This window comes from Sorex fumeus, unplaced genomic scaffold (assembly GCF_029834395.1).
Source record: "Sorex fumeus unplaced genomic scaffold, SorFum_2.1 ptg000218l, whole genome shotgun sequence".
In the NCBI taxonomy this organism is placed as follows: domain Eukaryota; kingdom Metazoa; phylum Chordata; class Mammalia; order Eulipotyphla; family Soricidae; genus Sorex; species Sorex fumeus.
In genome coordinates this window covers 1,319,688-1,331,747 of record NW_026606275.1, presented here as the reverse complement: position 1 = coordinate 1,331,747, position 12,060 = coordinate 1,319,688, and the positions used below count along the sequence as shown (strand labels likewise).

The 12,060-nt window shown below is 49.2% G+C and overlaps 1 non-coding gene across 1 annotated transcript; it reads right to left on the bottom strand.

Annotated features, from left to right (window-relative positions):
* Positions 1-8,689: 8,689 nt before the first annotated feature.
* TRNAL-CAG (transfer RNA leucine (anticodon CAG)) lies at positions 8,690-8,772 on the bottom strand. The gene has a single exon. It is a non-coding gene; the product is annotated as a tRNA-Leu (tRNA).
* Positions 8,773-12,060: the final 3,288 nt, after the last annotated feature.

Here is a 12,060-nt window from a genome sequence, read left to right as displayed (position 1 = left end):
CAGAGTCTGGCAAACTCCCCGTGGCGTCCCCAATATGCCAAATACCAGTAACATTGATGGGTCTCACTCTCCTAAACAGCCTTGAATATAATCTCAGGGCTAGGATGAAAGAGACGTTACTGGGGCCTGCTCGAGGCAATCGACGAATAACAGGATGATGAATGAATGAATGAATGAATTGAGGATCAATCTGAGTATGAAATTTGATCTTTTGGGAGCGAAGGGAGTAGGGCCACAGCCGGCTGTGCTCGGGGCTGACTCCCGGCTCTGTGCTCGGGGCTGACTCCCGGCTCTGTGCTCAGGGTCACTCCCGGCTCTGTGCTCAGGGCTCACTCCAGGCTCTGTGCTCAGGGCTCACTCCAGGCTCTGTGCTCAGGGCTGACTCCTGGCTCTGTGCTCAGGGTCCCTCCCGGCTCTGTGCTCAGGGCTCACTCCTGGCTCTGTGCTCAGGGCTGACTCCCAGCTCTGTGCTCAGGGTCACTCCCGGCTCTGTGCTCAGGGCTGACTTCTGGCTCTGTGCTCAGGGCTGACTCCCATCTCTGTGCTCAGGGCTGACTCCCGGCTCTGTGCTCAGGGCTGACTCCCATCTCTGTGCTCAGGGCTGACTCCTGGCTCTGTGCTCAGGGCTGACTCCCATCTCTGTGCTCAGGGCTGACTCCCAGCTCTGTGCTCAAGACTCACTCCTGGCTCAAGGCTCCCTTCTTGTGGTGCTGGGGATTGAATACAACCTTGCCTGGCCCAGGGGGCAGCTCTTCCTGACAGGCAAGTGGCCTAAGGATGAAGGGCTGGTTTCCTTGGCCCCGCCCAGTGTCCAGGCCCCCCCATCCATTGCCGGACGATCCAGGTGAGCCGTGTGCTCAGGTCCCAGAGGCAAGGGTCCGGGGCCTGGTCTGCGCTGCCACGCCAGTCCCGGGCTCAGCCCTGTCCCCCACCTCCCATCCTCGATGGAGCCCATACTGGCCACTGCCTGGCCTCCTCCCGAGCCACGAGTCCAGCCCTGTGCCCACCACTGCAGGACCCCTCCTCACTTCCTGAATGCCGGGCAGCCCGCCAGGGACCCTCTGAGATGAGAGGACTTCGGGAAGGGGGACCACGTCGCAGGGGGAGGGAGGAGCTGCCCGTGGGCGTCTGAACCCCGACACCGTGGCCCGAGCGTCTTCCTCCGCATTTCATTGTTCTGGGAAACCGCCCCCGTGATGAACAGTCCCCATCATTTCTTTATCACTGTAAGAAAAAGAGGCAGAAACTCGTCTTTCCTGGTTCGCGTGCAGTTGTTTTAAATAAGGTTTGAATAATGAATGAGATGTTTTCAATCTCAAATTTCATATGTTTGCTCGAATATGCAGAAATAAAAAAATGGAAATGATAAACTATGATATTTCTATATGTTGTTCATATTTAATACACTTTTTGATTTCTAGTTATATCACCAATGGCATAAAAATTCATGTGTTATTAAAACATTTGTCAGTCCTTATGGAACCTTTCATTCGCTAAGATTCCGAACACTTGTTTTACTTATTTATAGCTGGAATTCGAATCATTTATCAGGTGGGAAATTCGCATTTAAATTACCTTAATTTCTTTCTCGTAAACAACAGCAAACAAATTTTCATTAAGAAAATTATGTTAAAGAAATAATAATTTTGACTCTGTGGATTATTTTGTCGAAACTCTACAAGGCAACTCCCATGAAGATGGATGAGCTGGATTTTCTCTGGATTGGGAGGGCATGAAGGTCTGTGCATTTTTTTCCCAGGTCTCTTGGAGAAAAAAAAATGGTTTTCCAAATGGTTAATGCAGATGAGTCTTATTGGAGCCTGGGTTTCCAGAGATGAGGATACGGCTCTTCCATCAGCCTGACACCTCGCCGTGAAAACAAACCACGCCGCTCTCTATGCTGGGGCCAGAACAAAATTCATCACAACCAAATTCCTAACAGGACCCAGTCGACACGAGAGTAATTCCTCATTTGCAGTTGTGGTGTTCCTCATCCGTGTCTATTTTCCAGATCTGTGATGGAAGGTACTCAGGTAGGACAAGAAGGAACTGTCGCTGTCACTGTCCTCCCGTTGTTCATCGATTTGCTGGAGCGGGCCCAGTAACGTCTCCATCGTGAGATTCGGTGTTTCCGTGTTTGGCATACCGAATATGTCACAGGGAGCTTGCCAGGCTTTGCCATATGGGCGAGATACTACCAGTAGCTTGTCGGGCTCTCTGAGAGGGGCGGAGGAGTCGAACTCGGGTTGGCCATGTTGGCCGCGTGCAAGACAAACGCCCTACCTGCTTTGCTATCGCTCCAGGAAGACGCTATTTAAACATCTGCATCTGTACTCTTGGGTGCGTTGCAGCAGAATTCAAAGGGGCTCAGACCTGGAAACAGCCCTGTTGGGGCGCGGATCGAAATCTCCCTTTAACGACAAAGAGACTCCAGAGACTGCAAACAGCAAGCAGGGTTTATTGCAAGACTGGCTAGCCAGGGTCCCACCGCCTACACAGACACGCAGGTCCGGCAGGTTGGGTAAAGACCCCGAACTTCTTCAAAGGACATCTTATATAGGCCTTCACCGACCGTTACAGCAGAGCCCGCACATTTCATAGCCAATAGATTTGTAATAACAGACACTTTCCTAACCAATCCAATTAAGGGCACATCACTCCTTAGCCTATAGTTTAAAGATCAGCATTTGTGTCAGTGCTTAGGAACGTCCTGTTTTTAGGGCAGTCCTGGGTCTTGCAACATGGGTCTTGTGGGAGACACCCGGTTATCTAGTCTGACCCCCACCCTTCGAGTACTGTATCTGAATTCCTTGCTCAGAGGCAGAAAAACCAGTTATTTTGCAGTGCAGGCTCCTGTAAAGCGGATCTGAAAAAGCTTATCTAGACTTATTCCTTGAAAACCCAGTTATTTTGCAATGCAGGTTCCTATTAAGGTAAAGGTAAAGGTAAAGGCCCTCCCGTTGATCGTCGATTTGCTCGAGCGGGCCCAGTAACGTCTCCATTGGAGACTTTGTTGTTACTGTGTCTGGCATATCGAATACTCTCGGTAGCTTGCCGGGCTCTCCGAGAGGGGCGGAGGAATCGAACTCGGGTTGGCCATGTTGGCTGCGTGCAAGGCGAACGCCCTACCCGCTGTGCTATCGCTCCAGCCCTATTAAGCTAAGCTAAATTAATTCTGGTGGTGGTCCATTTTGGGCCTGTCCCTCACAAGCCCAACTGTCCAAGAACAGATGAGTGACAAAGAAACGATGGTGCAGGTACCAGTGGGATATCTGACTGCGAGGAAAGATGTAACTTGCAATCTGCTGTCACCTGGATGGACCTGGGGGTCCCTTTCTGAGTGACAGACACAGAATGATCTGCATCATATGAGGGATACGAAAAATACATCTCAGGGGAATAACAAGTGCCCAAGGGCACGAGGAAATGAGAGCTGGTCTTTGGTAGGAAGTTTTCCAGGGCAGGTGCTCTGTGGGGCTTTGGATGGGGAGAACACAGGGAAAATAGTGGGCAGGGCCACTGGGCAGAGCAGAGATGCGGGATGTATTCAGCACAAAACCCTTTCGTTAGCCGCGTTGTCAACCTCTGTGCCTAAAATTTAAATTCACTGTATCACTGTATCACTGTCATCCTGTTGTTCATCGATTTCCTCGAGCAGGCACCAGTAACATCTCCTTCGTCCTAGCCCTGAGATTTTAAAAAGTGCCACATTCAAGGCTCTTTCAGGGTCAGGAGAATGAGACCCATCCTTGTTACTGGGTTTTGGCATCTTGAATACGCCACGGGGAGTTTGACAGACTCTGCCGTGTGGGCAGGATACTCTCGGTAGCCTGCCAGGTCCTCCAAGAGTAAGAACTAGATAATAAGATGTCGCACAGCCGCTAATGCAGCCATGTGCTTCCGGGAGCTGGGTTTTATAGTCTCTGGGTCTTGGCCGTTGATGGGATTACATGGCACCGGGGGCCGTTGGTGAGTGTAATGCCTACCTACTGGAAGATGGGGGATCTGGGTGGAGGAGGCCCATTCCTGATCCGAGCAGGCTTGGAGATCTCAGCCCCAGGTCCCTGTGCCTGGGTTCCTCTGCCAGTTCCTTCATGCGTGAGGCTCGTCCGGACGTATGGAGAGTAGTCTTAAGCATAGCTGTGGCTGGTTCTGGAGGTCTTCGGCTGCCAGGGCCAAATTAAAAACCAAAAAAACTACATTCATCTGAGCAGATGCAGAAAGCAATCCCGTGTTCATCACAGTGCTTTTACCACTGCCAAGATCTGACATCAACCCAAGTGCCCAATGACAGATGATGGATAAGCAAGCTGTGGTCCCTGTACAGGATAGAATACTACTCAGCTATGAAAAAGATGAAGTTCTGCAGTCTTCTGCAAGATGGATCCAATGGGAGGAAACCAGAAAAACAGGGGACGAATAAGAGCCGCTCACGTTCATAGGTGGAGAAGAGAGACAAAGCCAAGAGGAGACAGTCCTCCAGCGGAACAGACCCTGAGACGCGGGACTCGCAGGGGGTGGGGAGGGGCCTTGGGCCATGGTGGAGGGATGCTGGCGCCAATGAGGGGGCGAGACTGAGTATTCCAGAGCAGCGATATTGGCGCCATTGGAAACAGTGACTAACCTTGAGAAAAGAGAGATAAAATGATAAGGGCTTAGATTCAGTTTTAATATTGTAAGGGATGTTTTCAGTAATATTTTAAGGTGCTTAACTTAAATCTCAGATCCATTTCATAGATTTGAACTTATGTTTGTTTATTTATTTATTTGCTTTTTGGGTCACAGCCAGCGATGCTCAGGGGTTCCTCCTGGCTCTGCATTCAGGAATGACTCCTGGCAGTGCTCGGGGGACCCTATGGGATGCCGGGAATCGAACCCGGGTTGGCCGCTTGCAAGGCAAACGCCCTCCCCGCTGTGCTATCGCTCCAGCCCCCCCGAACTTATGTTTAAATACAAAGATTATTTTCATGGGGCTACTTAATATTTTTTTTTCTTTGAAAGACTCCGGTATCAAGATGTTATTGCCTATTACCAAAGGATATTTTTACTAGATACATTTTATCCCAGTCATTATTATTTATCCCAAAGACTATTACCATTAATAGTACCAAGCTATTAATCAATAACAATAGCATAACAATACATAAATTAAAATTTAAAACACCTAGATTCCACACTAATGTTTTTATGCTTTTATTTGAAACTTCTGCCAGAGTCAAATTGATTTCACAATCTTATTAACTTTTATTATAGGGTAAACGCAAAATATTAGATTCTGTTTTTGTTCACATAAGTGGGCATTTAACCTGCAGTCACAGTCTTTTAATTGATGGTTGAAATTTTATTTTATTTGATTTCCTGGGGCTGAGATCTCCAAGCCTACTCGGATCGGGGCTGAGCATCCTCCACCCAGATCCTCCAAATTCCAGTAGGCGGGGGTCACACCCACCAACTGGCCCCCTGGCGCCGTGTAATCCCATCGACGACCAAGACTCAGAGACTATAAAACCCAGCTCCCAACATCTTATCATCTCATTCCTACTTTGGACAAACTGGCCGGCTGCCGACTGTAACCTGCCCACACGGCAGAGTCTGGCAAACTCCCCGTGGCGTACCCAATATGACAAATACCAGTAACAACGATGGGTCTCATTCTCCTAACTCTGAAAGAGCCTTGAATATGGCACTTTTTTTTTTAAAAGTCTCAGGGCTAGGACGAAGAAGACGTTACTGGGGCCTGCTTGAGGCAATTGACAAATAACAGGATGGTTATGAGTATGGGCTGGAGCGATAACACAGCGGGTAGGGCGTTCGCCTTACAAGCGGCCAACATGGCCGACCCGAGTTCGATTCCTCCGCCCCTCTCGGAGAGCCCGGCAAGCTACCGAGAGTATTCGATATGCCAGACACAGTAACAACAAAATCTCCAATGGAGACGTTACTGGGCCCGCTCGAGCAAATCGACGATCAACGGGAGGGCCTTTACCTTTACCTTTATGATTGTGATTGTGAAATTTTATTTAATATTTTAACACAGATATACCACTATTTAATCAGAGTTTTTTTTTCTGGTTATGCATCAAACAGTTTGCTATTTCTAATATTTGTTAGTTCTGTGGTAAATATCTTACAGAATACTAGTTTATTTCTGGGGATTTTTTTTTCTTCCGGCAGAATCATCTTTTCTTCTCTGAGTATAATAAGAAAACCCTTGGTTTCAGATATTAAATTTCTTTTCATTAAAGACTAATTTTATGGGCCACATGAGAAAGCAGTATTCTTGTACAACCCTTTGGCAATTTTTCACACTCCTTTTGAACTTTCTGTGATTCTGTGACATACAGAAAAACTTGCAAAGAATAAAAACGTTGCTCTTGTCTCTTCTTCAGCTCTGTTGACCTTGGGGAGGGGGAGGCTTGTATTTGCTTTCCTCATATTCCTCTTCTTTTCTAAGTCAAAAAACCTACAGAATAACAGTAGGCTGGAGACGAAGTAGCCCCTACCACGTTTTCAATTTTTCAAAAGTTCTTCCCAAACTTTGTCGTCTTTGGCTTTAAGTTTCAAGAGCGCCATTCTGGGATGATAATACAATATAAAACATTGACAGTTTTATGATCCTTGAAGTAGCTTTCGTATAAAAGCAGGATTTTCAACTGGCTTGATTAATGTGCAGCTTCCAAAGAATAGGATTTGAGTCAAAGCAGAGCCAGGGAAATTTTTCCCCAGACGGATGTTTGAAGGACACCAAATTCTTCATACACTGAGGGGCCCATCTCAGCAAAACGAGCAGCACCCGGGAATCTTGGGGACGGTTTAGTGCTCGTGCTTGAGAGCATGTAAAGTCAGTGCAGAATTACCCACACGGCACAGGGACCTTGCACGGCCGGCAGCACCCTGAGCTGGCCGGGAGGAGCCCTGGGCACCCTCGGGAGCAGCGGGAGCCTGGACGAACAAACCAGAAAGGGAAGCCCTCCTATGGGAAAGCGGAAGCACCGAGCAGAAAACCCTCCAGCCCTCGCTCACGGCAAGAACCCTCAGCAGGATGGAGTCGGCGGCACGAAGTCGGCCGGCTCTGAGGGCCTGGGTTCAGGAGGAAGCAAGAAGTCCGCGCTGCCCCGTGGGCCCCCGGCTCAGGAAGCATCGCCGGCCGCCCCGACAGGAGCCTTCAAGCTCAGCCCTCAGGCCTGGCACCGGATGCCCTGCCGGTCGGCTGTCTGTTCTGGAGTCTGTCCAGAGACTTCACAGAAACGTGCAGACTCGCCTTCCCCACCTGCAAGAAGCAAAGTGGGTTTAGAAATAGTCCCTGTGGGAGGGATGAAGTCATGAGCTTTGCTTAGAAATGGATGGACATGGAGAGTATCATGCTAAGTAAAATGAGTCAGAAAGAGAGGGACAGACATAGAAGGACGGCACTCATTTGTGGAGTATGAAACAACATAAGATGAGGCTGACGCCTAAGGACAGCAGATACACAGGACAGGAAGATTGCTCCCTAGCTGGAAGCCTGCCTCGTGAGCAAAGGGGAGAAGGCAGCTGGGGTAGAGAAGGGATCGCTAAGAAAAAGATGGAGGGAGGAACCGGTCGGGATGGGAGATGTGTGCAGAAAGTGGATAAAGGCCAAACGTGAGAACCTCTCAGGGTCTGTGTTGCAAACCATAATGCCCAAAAGTAGAGAGAGACTATGGGGAATCGTGTCTGCCATGGAGGCAGAGGGAGGGTGGAAAAGGGGGGTTATACTGGGAATATTGGTGGTGAGGGATGGGCACTGGGGGAGGGGTGGATGTTTGATCATTGTGTGACTGTAACCCAAACATGAAAGCTTGTAACTGTCTCACGGTGATTCAATAAAATAAAAAAAAGAAAGAAAGAAAGAAAGAAAGAAAGAAAGAAAGAAAGGGAAATAGTCCCTGTGGGGCTGGAGCAATAGCACAGAGGGCGGGGGGGGGGGGATTTGCCTTGCACGTGGTCGACATGGGTTCGATTCCCAGCATCCCACATGGTCCCCTGAGCACCGCCAGGAGTAATTCCTGAGTGCAGAGCCGGGAGGAACCCCTGAGCATCGCTGGGTGTGACCCAAAAAGAAAAAAAAGGTAAAGAAATAGAGATATAGTCCCCGAGACTGCTTTATTTTTCCTTCTTGGAGAGATGCTACAGCAGCTAGAGACGGAGCCATGGAGACATGAGGACCAGGGACGAGTCTCTGCTCCCGTCGTCTTATTTCACGATTCTCAAACACCCTCGGTCCAAGAGGCTCGTGCGCTGCTGTGAGCACCGAGCTGAGCCTGTATCTCGGGATCCCGGGAAGTCGCGGGTCCTCGAGCCTCTCAAATACGAGAAGCCCCTGCGTTTGGGCAGCCACCCAGAGGGGCCGGTGGGAGGGCCCAGGCACTGAGGGGACCACTGGGGGGAAGGACACAGACAGGCTCTGGATTGGGCAGCAGCTCAGTGGTCCTGGGCGCTCTCTCCGGTGGGTGTTTGGGTGTTGCTTTTACACCCAGAGATCCTTAGTACAACCTTTTACTTACTAATGCAGGTACTAAGCAGTATGATGACATAGTATTTTCTCACATAAAGTCAATATCCCCCCTTTTTAAAGACAAACACACTTTTATATATATTTTTTTATTTTTAAAATATTTTATTTTTTTCATTGAACCACAGTGAGATACACAGTTTCAAAGAAGCTTGCTGTCAGGAGTGGGATTCGGACCCACGCCTCCAGGGGAGACTGAGACCTGAGCGCAGCGCCTTAGACCACTCGGCCATCCTGACTCGCTAATATTTTTATGGTCTATGTTATTCCCTTGATATTTCTTAATTCTCTTCACTCTCACTGAAATCTACGGTTGTAAGATTTATCTAGTTTCTGTAAATTCTAAAATGCATCAGCACAGAATTATTTCTTATTCATTTAAAAAAGAAAGTTTTTGAAAAAAAAATCCAGCTGTCACTGATTTGCGATTTTGTGGAATGTCAGGCGATTAGCTCTACACGTCTGTATGTGGGTGGGGTTTACCACCTCCACAATGAAAAGCGTCTCTCACATGTGGGGTGAGAAAAGGAAGAAGGCAAAACGTTATTGGAACTGAAGATTTCCTCTATGAAACTGAGCTTACATTGGGACAGGTGAGGGAAGGGGCTCTGGGAGTGGGGTTGGAACAAGGGACGCATGATTAATAGCATTACATCAGCCTATTAAATAGTCTGATAGTAGTATAAATCCTGCCACTTAAAATAAAATAGAATAAAAATGGTGGGACCCAATCAGGAACAGCTTTGTAATCCTCTATCTCATGGTAATCCAATAAAATAAAAATATTAATATCAGAAAATAAGAATAAAACTCCAGGAAGAAAAGCAGAATTTCTGATTGCAGCTGACATCCACTAGGAAGCAATATTCAATTCAGTCTGATCAATACGGAAGGGAGTTCAAACCTTTCAGTCATTCGTTTTCTGAAACTGAGGCTCTTGACGTTCACCTCCTGATTAAAGCGCCTCCGAGGGGGGTGCCAGCCCCTCCTCATCCTCGTGAGAGGGGCCACCTGGTCACCTGGTCTCCCGACGTCGCTCTGGTCGGGAGTGAAGAGCCCCACGGGCCATGAGGGACGCCAGAGGCTGCACTGTCCCCTCCGTTGGGTGAGAAGCAGCTTGATTATCCTGCGTGAGGGCCGTTATTCGAATATCTGTGTAAGAAGATCTTTCCCGTCAAAAACCAAGACTTTGGCTAAGTTTAAAAGTCAGAGAAATCTCTTAGTTCCTGTACTGCAAACCCTAGTGCACAAGAGGAGGGGGGGGAGAGAGAGACGGAGGGAGAGAGAGAGGGAGAAAGAGAGGGAGAGGGAGAGAGAGAGAAAGAGAGAGAAAGAGAGAGAGACGGAGGGAGAGAGAGTGGGAGAAAGAGAGAAAGAGGGAGAGACAGAGGGAGAGACAGAGGGAGAGAGAGAGGGAAAAAGAGGAAAAGAGAGAGGGAGAGAGGGAGACAGAGAGGGAGACAGAGAGAGGGAGAGAGGGAGAGGGAGGGAGGGAGAGAGAGAGAGGGGCCTTCCATGGAGGTGGGCTGTGAGGGTGGAGGTTGGGAGGTGGCGGGCAGGACCCTGGGGACCTTGGCAGTGGGGATGGACATGGTGGAGGCCGGGGCTGGAGCACTGTAGGGCTGAAGCCCAACTACCCAACGACGGGCAGCTTAGCATCTCTCGATGATTCAATAAATAAATTAAAAAACCCACAAAAACAAAAAACTCTGAGAAATCAAGTGGGTCATCAAAGTGAACAGCCCAGCCCCGTCTCCTGTTCCGGCCAAGAAGCAGGCGCGGGTCTCGCCTTCTGGATCCGAGTCCCTCCAAGGTCCCAGGCGTTCTCCTTCGTGTGCTTCTGGTCACCAACCAGTTTCTGGCTATTTTCAAATTTGATAACAATGCGATTTTCATTTTCTAAAACTGAGAAATAATAGTACAGACTACTATTACAAATAATGTTTTTTTTTTTCGCCTCTCTTTTTATTTCTTCCTCAGTGCTTTGCGGCCCATTCTCCAGCCTCACAACCTGCAGGTGTGAAACACCGGCCAGACTCTGCGCCTTGGCCCTGCAGTGAGGAGCCAGGCCAAGGGGTCGCCTCTCCTCAGGACTCCGCTGGGGCCAGACTCACCCTCCCACCAAGGACAATCCCCGGAAGTCGGGACCACACGAGCATCACCTCACAGGAGGGACCCGGCAGCGCCCGGAGGCCACAACTGGAGAGACAAGATCCCAGGGGCAAAGAAGGTGCCAGCGTTTGTCCAGAATGTTCTGGAACACGGGTTCCTGCAGAACTGTGTGAGGTACTGCATGAGTAACGGAGAGAGACTCGGGTGAGGGCAGTGATCTGGCGATCTCTCAGGGGCAAGGTGGGGGAGAGTTTGGGGCAAACAGACGTGTCAGAGAGAGGACAGGGGGACGGGACAGCCATGCTGGGGTTGTGAGGGTTGTGAGGGCGAGAGTAACACTGTGACAGGCTACAGCTACTCTGAAGCTTCGACTTGGCCTCGGGTTTTATTCCCCGAGACGGGACTTGCAGTTCCTGGTAAACTCCCAGGTGAGTGAGTAACTTACCCAAATAAGCAACTGGGCAGTTGGGTCTGGTTGGTCGTGAGGGGTCACTGTCCCCTCCTTGGAAACTTACTGTTACCGGAAACTGTTGTCTAACTGCTGACCACTGTCGCCATAGGGCCAGGGCTAAAAACAGTCCAGTAGTAGTTAAGCCGCTTCTCAACACCGAGACCTATAGAAACCGCTGTGATCTGGGGCCGGAGTCCTTGCCAAGGCCCCACTGCATTGGACGAGACTTGAACCCTAGCTCAAGCTGGCAAGAAAGTCCCTTTGCTTTTGCATTATCGTGTGTGGACTCCGTCTCTCCGCGACTGGGGATCCGAAACCCAGGCACGACAGAATCTTTAAGCTCGGCCTTCCACCGACCCACCGGCCCACGCTAAGGAAGCTGAGTAGGAGGTGGGGAAGGGCACGATGCTGTCTGTCTGTCTGTCTGCCTGCCTCTCTATCCACACACGCACTCAGGCACCGATCTATCCACTTAGAAATAAGTGAACGTAATTCTATTCTCGTGACTCTGATTCCAACCCAGCAGCACGGAACTCTCTCTGACTTCCCACCTCGTCCCCGGGATGATATCCTTTATCTCGGCGCGAGAAGCAGCTTCTTAGAATTGCCCACCCAGAACTGAAAACACAAAGGCTTTGCTTCAAGATACAGGAATGATAGTTCCATTCTTGCGTGCATGATCAAAGATTTTGTTGGAAACCTACTTGCAAGCGTTTCGACCCTTCTTCAGCACGAGTCGGCTCTTCGGTTAAATCAAGACGTTTTTCCTGGGCTTGCATTTCAGATTAGGGCTTTTCCCTTACTTGCCTTGATGGAACAGATAAATGAATACAAAAGGTGAAAATGATTTAGAACAACAACATTTGAAACACGACTCTAGCATTTTCTGTTCCCAAGTTCAACTTTCCTCTTCATTCTCAACAGTTTAACTCGTTCATTGGCCCCGCACTTTCATTCACAAAAC